This window comes from Ammospiza caudacuta, chromosome Z, assembly GCF_027887145.1.
Source record: "Ammospiza caudacuta isolate bAmmCau1 chromosome Z, bAmmCau1.pri, whole genome shotgun sequence".
NCBI lineage: Eukaryota > Metazoa > Chordata > Aves > Passeriformes > Passerellidae > Ammospiza > Ammospiza caudacuta.
In genome coordinates this window covers 8,508,226-8,519,700 of record NC_080632.1, presented here as the reverse complement: position 1 = coordinate 8,519,700, position 11,475 = coordinate 8,508,226, and positions in this window count along the sequence as shown.

Genomic DNA, 11,475 nt, shown 5'->3' with positions numbered 1-11,475 from the left:
GGGGCTGCAGGGTCGCTCCTGTCACTGTTTGCCCTTCCCAGGAAGTCACCCCCTCGGATCGGGCTCAGGCTGGCAGTTGGCTTTGGAGCTCTGAGGACTCTTTTCATACAGATTCCTCTGCCAAGACTTTCCGGGATTTTCACCACTTTTGGCTCCCAAGCCTCCGGTTACAGCGGGTGGGGGGGCTTTGGATTTGGCTCTGCCTGCAGGGGAGCGGGCAGGGGAGAGGACAGAGGTGGCAGGGGGCAGCCAGGGCTTGAGCAGGGCAGGGATGGCTCTGCCCAGAGAGGTGGATGGGGTGGAGGTGGGAGAGCTCAGGAAAGTTGCTGTGGAGGCACAGACAGTTCATTCAGAAGCCTTGAAGCCTGTCTCATTGGCTGCTGGGGTCATGGGGGAAGGCATGCTGAGATTGCTCTTGGACCTGAGAGTTTTCCAGCTGTATGCCTGCGGGCAGGGATACAGTGTGGAACCTCTCACAGTCCATTGGAAAGCATCACAAAGTCAGGGTCTGCAGCTGGAGAGCAGCCCGATTTGTATGAATCTAAAAAGATCCAATTTAGTGAATCCAGATGTGAGTTAGCAGGCTCTGGCTTTCTTCCTGTCACCAAGAACTTGGAGCTCTCCTCCCCAGCCCTTCCTAGCAGGGTTCCCAGGAAAGTTGCTGCGGCAACACTACTGCCAAGTGACGCCGCCCGGGGGCTATTTACAGACTTCAAACAAGACAGGGCTGCTATGGAAAGTGCCTAGAGCTGTTTATTTTTCAGCATCAGTCTAATTACATGATTATGATAATGGGAAGATGCTAGCAGCTCACAATCCAGGCAGCAGGCCAAAAATCAGAAGGTTACAACTTACTATATAATCTTCTTAACAAATCACACTAAGCAAAACATATTGACACTAGTTCTATCCAATCACCATAAGCACACGTAGCTTTGGTTAAAACAATGCTTGCTTATTTCGAATACAGTACCTGTTTGTAAGCCTTAAAACACAATGCACAGAGCTCCACTATTAAGCTTCAGCCTTCCTAATATCTTGCTAGATAAACTTTGTGCAGCTTAGAGAGCTATTCAGACAAGCATTAATACACAGGCTTATTGTTCTATTTGCCCTTGCTTTTTCTACAGTTTAAATAATTTTTTCTGCTGACCTATCTCATGACTGTTGCTTTAGCTCTACTCACAAATCTGCTGTATCTGAGGCCTGCCTTTTGCAGCTTTCCCAAAACCCTCTAATTTTATGGATTCCCTCAATTCCCCCTCTCTCTTCACCCAAAAAGAAACCTTACCAATTGTGTCATTTATTACTTGCGTTTTGTGGCCTTACTATAATATTTTTGTTTCTTATCTGCTTAAAGCATGTTTTTGTTGGCACTAAGCATTGCTGTATTACAACACAGCAATTTAATGCTGTGAAGGTCCAGTCAGTGGAAAGGGCATAAATTATGCCTGACAATAGTTACAAGTCATTGTTCAAAAATCTCTTGTCGATTCCAGGGTCTTAACTCAAAACCTTCCTCCATTTCTATACCTTCATCCACCATCTCCGTGACATTTTGAGCACAGTCTGTGAATCCATTTCCTACCTCCCTCTCTTTTGCGATAAAAACTTCTTGGATAGTTTTGTTCATCTCTCGTTGCACACACTGAAGGATGCAAGGTATTACTATTAATATCACTACCAAAACACCCAATACACTGAGACTGATTTTGCAAAGTTCCCTTAGCCAAGGTGCAAAGCTCCATTCTTAGGACAAATTATCTGACCAGGACCCACCATCTTCTTTAATTTGGGCTGTCAAATCTTACCGTTTTTGTGTGCTTTTGAGGATGGATTCAGAGTGATGAAACAGGTTCATACAACACAATCCTTCAAATTCCTCACAACCTTGTCCTTGTGCCAGTTAAAGAAAATCAATTGCTGCTCTGTTTGGAAGGGTGGCATGTCTAACACTATTAACATTGGTCAACATGTCACTGATTGCAGTGGATGTGCCATTAGTTTGTTTACTCAGCCAACATGCAACCCGATCTAATTGTTTCAATGCCGTTGCTGAAGCCAGCTGGGGTAAAAACAAACCTGTGGAAACCCTTTTTGCAGCCTTCCAAGGCGTGAAATCACTTCTACCGCTCTCATCATAATGACGAGAACTTGAAGCTTTTTGGCAGGATTCATGGGACAGCTGATTGCTTTGAAAACACTTCCTGTTCTTATGGATCATATACAGGAGTGATGAAAAGGAAAAAAAAAACACGGTCTAAATCAGCAGTAGACCTTCCATTTCAACTACCTAAGTGGTGTAATGGTATTCAAAATTTAGAAAAAATTTGGATTCAAATAAACACTTCCTTGCCTTACCTGTAAGATATGCTCATAATGATGTAAGTGCACAATACGAAATTCCTTCTCACCATGAGATCAAAGAACTTATAGGAAGAATCAAAAAAAAAGTATTATAACTTTACCTGATCAGCCTCCAAGTGTAACAGAGATGCTAACAGCTTGCAGTAAGCTCATCTCTCCAAAACATCTTGCTAATGTGCAAGTCAATGCTTTTGGAAAGCAGATGGCAGATTCTTAAGAAATATTAGGAAACCATTGGGAGATAATTTGGGAAAGGCTTTGGGAGAAAATTTGGGACAAAAAATGGAAAAGCTTGATAATTTGGGAAAGGCTTTGGGAGAAAATTTGGGACAAAAAATGGAAAAGCTTGAAAAGGCCCTTGAAGCACAAAGAAACATTTTCTAAAAATCTGTTGGTACTGTACAGTTGGACTCTGATAAAAAGGCTTGTGGCTTTGCTTGTGGTAAAGCAGGACACATGAAAAGAGATTGTCCTACAACAACAATCAAACCTAAACCACTTTCTATTTGCCCTCAGTGTAGGAAAGGGAAGCATCTTGCTAAGTACTGTCGTTCTCAATTGGACATTGATGGCAAAGCTTTGTCATTAAACTGGAAAAAGAGCGCGGATTACCACCACACCTGGACACAAGTAGTCAAGTACCCAGACTAATGGCATTGGTACCTCAGTCATTTATCCCACAGTCAACCATCCCTCAAATGGTCCCAGGTCAATACCCTCACGTACAAGGTTTGAATTGGCCCCCTCAAAAATTGATACACCTTTGAAATAATTTCTGGTATGAAAGTATTTCTACTGGAATTATCAGGTTTTTTCAGCAAAGACAAGAGCTTTTGATTCTAGGCAGAGCTAGCACCAAAATTTTCAGACTTTCAGACCTTCCAGCAGTTGTTTCAATAGATTTTAACAATAAGCCAATGTATTTAAACCTTGCACGTAACGTTCCTATAGCGACTCCACCAAAAACACCTATAGGTATTGTATTTCTTCTAACCATGAGTACAGCCAAGCAAAACATCTTTCCAGAGAATTCAATGCTGTCTGTGCCATTTGGAAGCTCAGGTCCTGAGGTCTTTTGGATGCAATTCTTGTACCGCAAGCAAGCAAAATTGACTTGCTGCCTGACTCACTGCAGTAAAACAATTTACATTACATGCATGCTGGATACTGGTGCAGATGTCACTGTAATCTCTCACATGTTTTGTCCCAGAGGTTGGGATTTAGTAGCTCCTGAAGCTTCCCTAACAGGGACTGGAGATGCTACTGTAAAGAGCCCTGGGAGAGGGGGGAGGTCCTGGAAGAGGGAGGAGTAATCGGGAGAACGGGAGATCCAGGGAGACGAATAAAAGCACTGGCTACAGCCCGGGAAGGGAGGGAGCTTGGGACAAGGGGTAGCTTAGGACTGGGGAAAACCCGAGAGAGGAGGGAGAACCCAGGAGACAGGGGACAACCTGTGAAGAGTGGGAGATCCGGAGTAGAGTGGACAGGGCCTGGGAAAGGGGGGAAAGACGTGAGAGAAGAGAGCCCAGTGGTGGGAGTTCAGGAGCGGAGGCTCCTGCAGGCGGACTGGGAACCCGGAGAGCCCGGAATCACGGAGTCCTGCAGCCAGGCCGAGAACGGGCGCGGGTCAGTGCGGTTCGGGAGAGCGTGGCTGCGGGGCTGGCTCCAGAGGCGGAGGCGCGTGGAAAGCGCTGCTCGGCAGCCCCGGCGGCGCTGAGAGCACAGCCCTGCCCGGGGAGGCAGCGCCACGGGCGCCGCTCGGCTTCCCAGCCAGGCCACGGCACCGCTCGGCTTCGCCGCCGGATCCGCGGCAGCTCGGAGCATCGCTCCCTGCCCGGGCCCGAGGCTCACCTGCGCCAGGTGCACCAGAGCATCGCCTCTGCCTGGACAACCCACAGCGAGCAGTGCCCGGCAGGGACTGCAGATCCCCTTTGGTGGCAGAGAAAAAAGAGCAAGGAATCTTCCATGGGAGAACATAGGCAATAGGATGAGGTGTCAGTGTCCAGTGTGTTCAGATGCACTCACAAGGATACTATTGCTCTTGGCTCAGAACATGGAAAAGAAGTGGGCAGACACAAATCAGAAGCTGGTTGCAATATCCAGGAATCAGTTATCAGAAGAAAATGCTACACAACTGCTGGAATGCTTAATGGATGACTAATTACCCCTTGCCAAGTAATCTGGACTTTTTAGGGGCAGCATACTTATCTCTCAAAAATTACTCTAGAGATCTTCTTAAGAAAATTTTGAAGAAAGGCTCATACACCCACATTTCAATGCAGTTGCTGTGGGTTTGATAAATGAAATCTGCTTTAATGTCTTGATTTTCCTAAAGATTTGTGGGGGTTGTTTTTAACACAGGCATGCATGCTAAATTTGAGAATCTAAGGTAAGGTCTTTTTTCAGGGGATATGGAAGAGACAGGTCTTCAGCCAGCAATATGTCAGTGAGAGACAGCTGAGCGATGATTACTGAGAAGAAGAACAGCCCTGCAATAGAGGTGTGAGCTGCATTGAACAGCGCTTGCTGTGGGCCAGAGAGCACAAAGCAGGCTGGCCTAGTGGGCCTGAATATTCCTGCCAAACACTCTGCATCTCACCCCTTTGCTCGGGCTCAGTGCAGAACTGCAGGATTGCGGGCGCTTCCTCCCAGAGCTGCGTGAGGCGCTGGCTCCTGCAGATGTGCCCTGCCAAGCTGTCCCTGCCTCACGCTGGCCTCGCTTCCCCTAGCACAAGAGCCGGGCCTGAAGGAGGCTGCCCTGTGCTCCAGCCTGCCGAGCAGCCCGGCTCCCTGCCCCGGTGCCCAGAGTGCTGCACACACTGCTGACCTTTGCCAGGAGTTGCAGGGCAGCCGGCAGAAGAGGAGGAATCCTCAGGCAGCCCAGCAACCCTTGGCTGACCTTGGCCTTTCTCTGCTCCTGGGCACACTCCAGATGGCCAATGCCTCCAGGCTGGGCTGTGCCCAGCACGGCTGCGCTTCCCCTCGGCAGCAGCCAGCTGCCACCTGGGCTCTGAGAGCGGAGGATTCGCCCACTGCCGGGAACAGGCACCCAGGGCCCGGCTGCTGCCTCTTGCAGCTCCAAGGGCCTCCTTCCAGCCTGCCTCTGCCGGGGCTCAGCCTGCTCCGGCCTCTGCCGGGGCTCTGCCGGGGCTCCACCCCAGCCAAGGCTGGGCTCGCTCTCACCTCACAGGCGCTGACAGCTCTGCACCACAGGAGATCTTCCCGAGCACCCTCTCTGACCTTTCTGCTTTCTCACTTGAGCAAGGCTCTCCTCCAGCCAAAGAGATTATTATTGCATTTCGGGATACAAATCCAAGTGGCAGGAGCCCCAATGTTCTCCAGTCACAGCTGAAGGCCTGCATCTGCACAGGGTGTTGGGCTGCCTCATTCTTCTTTTGCTTTTGCCTTCAAAAGCAAATTGCCCTTTCTGCCTCAAATAGAAATACCAAAGCTGACCAAAAACAGACTAGTAGGCCAGATTCCAAAGGCAGTGTGGTCTGGAGAGTATGAATGAGAACATCCTTCCTCCCACTTTCACACCATGTCAAAGACGCCATGTCACTTTCCACCTTTAAGAAACAACAGACAATTCAGGAGAAATTCTTGAGCGTATTCGCAGAGTGAGAAGGAAGGGAATCTTCAAGGTGACTTGTGGTTTCAGAAACTGTATTCATTTCCAATCCTACTCTGCACTCCTATTAGACAATCCTACTCTAACCTTAACCCTAATCCTAATCTTAATCCTAATGCTAATCCTAATCCTAATCCTAATCCTAATCCTAATCCTAATCCTAATCCTAATCCTAATCCTAACCTACAGTCCTGCTCTAAAGTGGTTGACGAATAAATGGTCCTGATGTGATTGTCACATTCTTGTCTCCCTCCTCTTCTTCACTGAAACAATCAGCGGCACCAGGCTGGATGCAGGCTCAGCAAATGTTACAGATGGATGCTGCCCAAAGGGAAAAAAAACAAATCAACAAAAAATAATGCACCATGACTTTCCAAGCTCAGTGGTTCATCGGATTCCTCTGGCTTATAGAAGGATGCAGGAAGAGGACCAATGGGACCATCTACACCTCCATCTTTATGTGCCAGACTTTGCCATCACAGGCAAATGGGGCCCAGAATCCCACTCATCCATTTATCCAGGTGTCTTCATCTTGCTAGGATTTTTGCCCTGCCAGTGCTCTAGAAATGGTGCTTTCTGTCCTTGGAGTTTCTTCTTTTCAGGTATCTCTAAAGCCTCACACTGGTCCCTCTCTTTGAAAGACAGGCACTGTGCTGATTCCCACAGGGAGACAGAGCAGTGTCTACCTTTCCATGCCCTGCCCCTCGTGTGCTGGATGGCACCTTCCTTCCCAGCAGGGCCAGCCCAGTGGCACTGGGCCCTGCAGTTCCCTCTCTGCCACACAACCTGGCACTAACCCTGGCAGAGTTCCTGTCTGCTTTAGCGTGCCAGGCAGCAGATGGGGCTGGTACAAGTCCCTCCCAGCTGTCCCTGTTTGCGTGGCAGAAACCTCTAAGGGTGGGCTGGGGGGCACAAACCAGGGCCCCCGGGAGGCTCACAGTGAGCACCCCAGGACCCCTCCTGCCCACAGCCAAATCTCTGACCCCTAGGCTGCAACTGGCTTCCTTGGGTTCCTGCACCACTATTTCATGTCTCTTTATCCTGCATTGCTCTACTTCAATTCTTTTGCCATTAGATAAAACTGAGCACCCCACCAAATGACAAAAGAGGGTGACGGAAACAGCCAGAGGAGCTCTCTGACTCAGGAAATGCAGAGAGAGGTAGAGTTATTCAGTTTTGTAAAGAACAGGCCCCAGGGAGATTTTATTGCCACTTTCCAAGACTTCAGAGTGGCTTTGAAGAAAGTGGGGGACATCTTTTTTTACAGGGCCAGATACAATAGGATGTGGGTGAATATTTTTAAAAATGGGGATCTAATCAGATTCTTTATGTTTTTGCAACATTTTGCATCTCTGCCTTGCACTAAAGACAGCGCCCCCCACAAAGGGCACTTACTCTCTTGGGAAGATGAGCAGGCTTTGGTGTGACCATGACTGGATGCTTGCGCTGGTCATCTGGCTCATGTTCCTCCTCTCTGTCTTCTTCTGGAATAGGAGAAAGAGCCAGGGGAAAAATGGCTCTTGCTCTTGTCACCTGTGCCAAGACAGAATGATAGGGACAGGCCGTTACCTAGAGCTCAGAACCTCATTTCTCCTCACATCCACAGACACATCTTCAAAGGAGAACTCATGAACTTTGTGTAGCAATGGCATTTGAAGTCACTCCAACCAGACTGAAATGGGCACATTCAACAGAACAGTATAAGGCTATCAATTCGATATTCCTCCTTGTCTGCTATTTGCAGGCAAGGTTGTCTCTGCAAAAGGCAGCTTTTAGATCTTGTAAACTCTGAAATGGAAAAGTAGGAAGAGCCAGCAAGGACTTTGCTACTGCTGCTGAAGACATGGAAAACCAGAAAGGGTTCAGAATCCCTTTCAGTGATTAAAGGAACAGAAAATGTTGTGCAGAAGCCTCCTTGCTTGCTGGAAAAAGAGAAAAGGAACACGCTTTCTCCCCCTTGGAAACCCATAAAGCACAAGACGGAAATGACAGTGACTCCAGTGTCTGAAGACCTTGGATGTAGTGAGGTGATGTTTCAGAGAGGAAAGGCCCTTGTGCTGAGCACTGTTATGCGGGGATTGATGGAAGCCTCGTGCAGGTCCCTCAAGAGCCTCCCATGGTCCAGGCTAAAGCTCCCTTGGCATGTCCTCCCTGGCCTTGTGCTGCACCCCTTACCCAGCTGCCCTATCCTTCTGTGCACACGCTGCAGCCCCTCCATGACTTTCTGCTCCCCAGGGCCCACAAGTGCACACAGCACTCCAGCTGTGGCCGCAGCGCTGCCCAGCACAGGGCCACGCTCACTGCCCTGCTCCTGCTGCCCCACTGCTGCTGGCACAGCCACCATGCCCTTGGCCTTCTTGGCCCCCTGGCCACACGCTGCCTCATCTTCAGCTGCTCAAGGCCGCCAGCACCCCTGGCTCCTTTTGGTCCACCACCTCCTCAGCCACAAAGATGCCCATTTCACTCCTGATAAAGCAGGCCCCATTGCAAGATGGCCTTCCTCTTCCGAGCAACACAACACAGCAGTCAAGCACTTGCAGCTTCACCCTCACTCTGGGCTCCAATGCGCTTGCCCAAGCTGCAGACTTCAGCACAAAACTGATCAGCAGAAACTTGCCCCTACTGCTCTTTGCGCCTTCTGAAAAGCCAAAAGGCAGTTGGGCCAACAGTAACTCTACAAGTTCAAAATGACTCAAGTAAACTGCAGAACACTTCCACAAGTTAAGGCACCTTTCCAAAAGGGAAAACAAACCAACAAAACCTTTTGACTTTGAGCACTACCACTTGCGCCCTTGGCCGTAAATCCGCAGAAGCCCAGACATGGAGCTTCCCTGAGCCAAGCAGCCAGAAGCTCAGCTGCAGCCCCCAGCTCGGTGCTGCCTCAACAGGACAGGTCAAAGGCCAATTTCCAGGTGTCACTGCCTGCAGGAAAAGGCCACGTCCTGCAGGACTCCAGCACTTAACATCCTTGGCCAGACACAGCAAGTGCTGGCCACTCAGAAACTTGCATCTCTGCCTTGCACTAAAGACAGCGCCCCCCACAAAGGGCACTTACTCTCTTGGGAAGATGAGCAGGCTTTGGTGTGACCATGACTGGACACTTGCGCTGGTCATCTGGCTCATTTTCCTCCTCTCTGTCTTCTTCTGGAATCGGAGAAAGAGCCAGGGGAAAAATGGCACTTGCTCTTGTCACCTGTGCCAAGACAGAATGATAGGGACAGGCCGTTACCTAGCGCTTAGAACCTCATTTCTCCTCACATCCACAGACACATCTTCAAAGGAGAACTCATGAACTTTGTGTAGCAATGGCATTTGAAGTCACTCCAACCAGACTGAAATGGGCACATTCAACAGAACAGTATAAGGCTATGAATTCGATATTCCTCCTTGTCTGCTATTTGCAGGCAAGGTTGTCTCTTCAAAAGGCAGCTTTTAGATCTTGTAAACTCTGAAATGGAAAAGTAGGAAGAGCCAGCAAGGACTTTGCTACTGCTGCTGAAGACATGGAAAACCAGAAAGGGTTCAGAATCCCTTTCAGTGATTAAAGGAACAGAAAATGTTGTGCAGAAGCCTCCTTGCTTGCTGGAAAAAGAGAAAAGGAACAGGCTTTCTCCCCCTTGGTAACCCATAAAGCACAAGACGGAAATGACAGTGACTCCAGTGTCTGAAGACCTTGGATGTAGTGAGGTGATGTTTCACAGAGGAAAGGCCCTTGTGCTGAGCACAGTTATGCGGGGATTGATGGAAGCCTCGTGCAGGTCCCTCAAGAGCCTCCCATGGTCCAGGCTAAAGCTCCCTTGGCATGTCCTCCCTGGCCTTGTGCTGCACCCCTTACCCAGCTGCCCTATCCTTCTGTGCACACGCTGCAGCCCCTCCATGACTTTCTGCTCCCCAGGGCCCACAAGTGCACACAGCACTCCAGCTGTGGCCGCAGCACTGCCCAGCACAGGGCCACGCTCACTGCCCTGCTCCTGCTGCCCCACTGCTGCTGGCACAGCCACCATGCCCTTGGCCTTCTTGGCCCCCTGGCCACACGCTGCCTCATCTTCAGCTGCTCAAGGCCGCCAGCACCCCTGGCTCCTTTTGGTCCACCACCTCCTCAGCCACAAAGATGCCCATTTCACTCCTGATAAAGCAGGCCCCATTGCAAGATGGCCTTCCTCTTCCGAGCAACACAACACAGCAGTCAAGCACTTGCAGCTTCACCCTCACTCTGGGCTCCAATGCACTTGCCCAAGCTGCAGACTTCAGCACAAAACCGATCAGCAGAAACTTGCCCCTACTGCTCTTTGCGCCTTCTGAAAAGCCAACAGGCAGTTGGGCCAACAGTAACTCTACAAGTTCAAAATGACTCAAGTAAACTGCAGAACACTTCCACAAGTTAAGGCACCTTTCCAAAAGGGAAAACAAACCAACAAAACCTTTTGACTTTGAGCACTACCACTTGCGCCCTTGGCCGTAAATCCGCAGAAGCCCAGACATGGAGCTTCCCTGAGCCAAGCAGCCAGAAGCTCAGCTGCAGCCCCCAGCTCGGTGCTGCCTCAACAGGACAGGTCAAAGACCAATTTCCAGCTGTCACTGCCTGCAGGAAAAGGCCACGTCCTGCAGGACTCCAGCACTTAACATCCTTGGCCAGACACAGCAAGTGCTGGCCGCTCAGAAACTTGCATCTCTGCCTTGCACTAAAGACAGCGCCCCCCACAAAGGGCACTTACTCTCTTGGGAAGATGAGCAGGCTTTGGTGTGACCATGACTGGACGCTTGCGCTGGTCATCTGGCTCATTTTCCTCCTCTCTGTCTTCTTCTGGAATCGGAGAAAGAGCCAGGGGAAAAATGGCTCTTGCTCTTGTCACCTGTGCCAAGACAGAATGATAGGGACAGGCCGTTACCTAGCGCTTAGAACCTCATTTCTCCTCACATCCACAGACACATCTTCAAAGGAGAACTCATGAACTTTGTGTAGCAATGGCATTTGAAGTCACTCCAACCAGACTGAAATGGGCACATTCAACAGAACAGTATAAGGCTATCAATTCGATATTCCTCCTTGTCTGCTATTTGCAGGCAAGGTTGTCTCTTCAAAAGGCAGCTTTTAGATCTTGTAAACTCTGAAATGGAAAAGTAGGAAGAGCCAGCAAGGACTTTGCTACTGCTGCTGAAGACATGGAAAACCAGAAAGGGTTCAGAATCCCTTTCAGTGATTAAAGGAACAGAAAATGTTGTGCAGAAGCCTCCTTGCTTGCTGGAAAAAGAGAAAAGGAACAGGCTTTCTCCCCCTTGGTAACCCATAAAGCACAAGACGGAAGTGACAGTGACTCCAGTGTCTGAAGACCTTGGATGCAGTGAGGTGATGTTTCACAGAGGAAAGGCCCTTGTGCTGAGCACAGTTATGCGGGGATTGATGGAAGCCTCGTGCAGGTCCCTCAAGAGCCTCCCATGGTCCAGGCTAAAGCTCCCTCGGCATGTCCTCCCTGGCC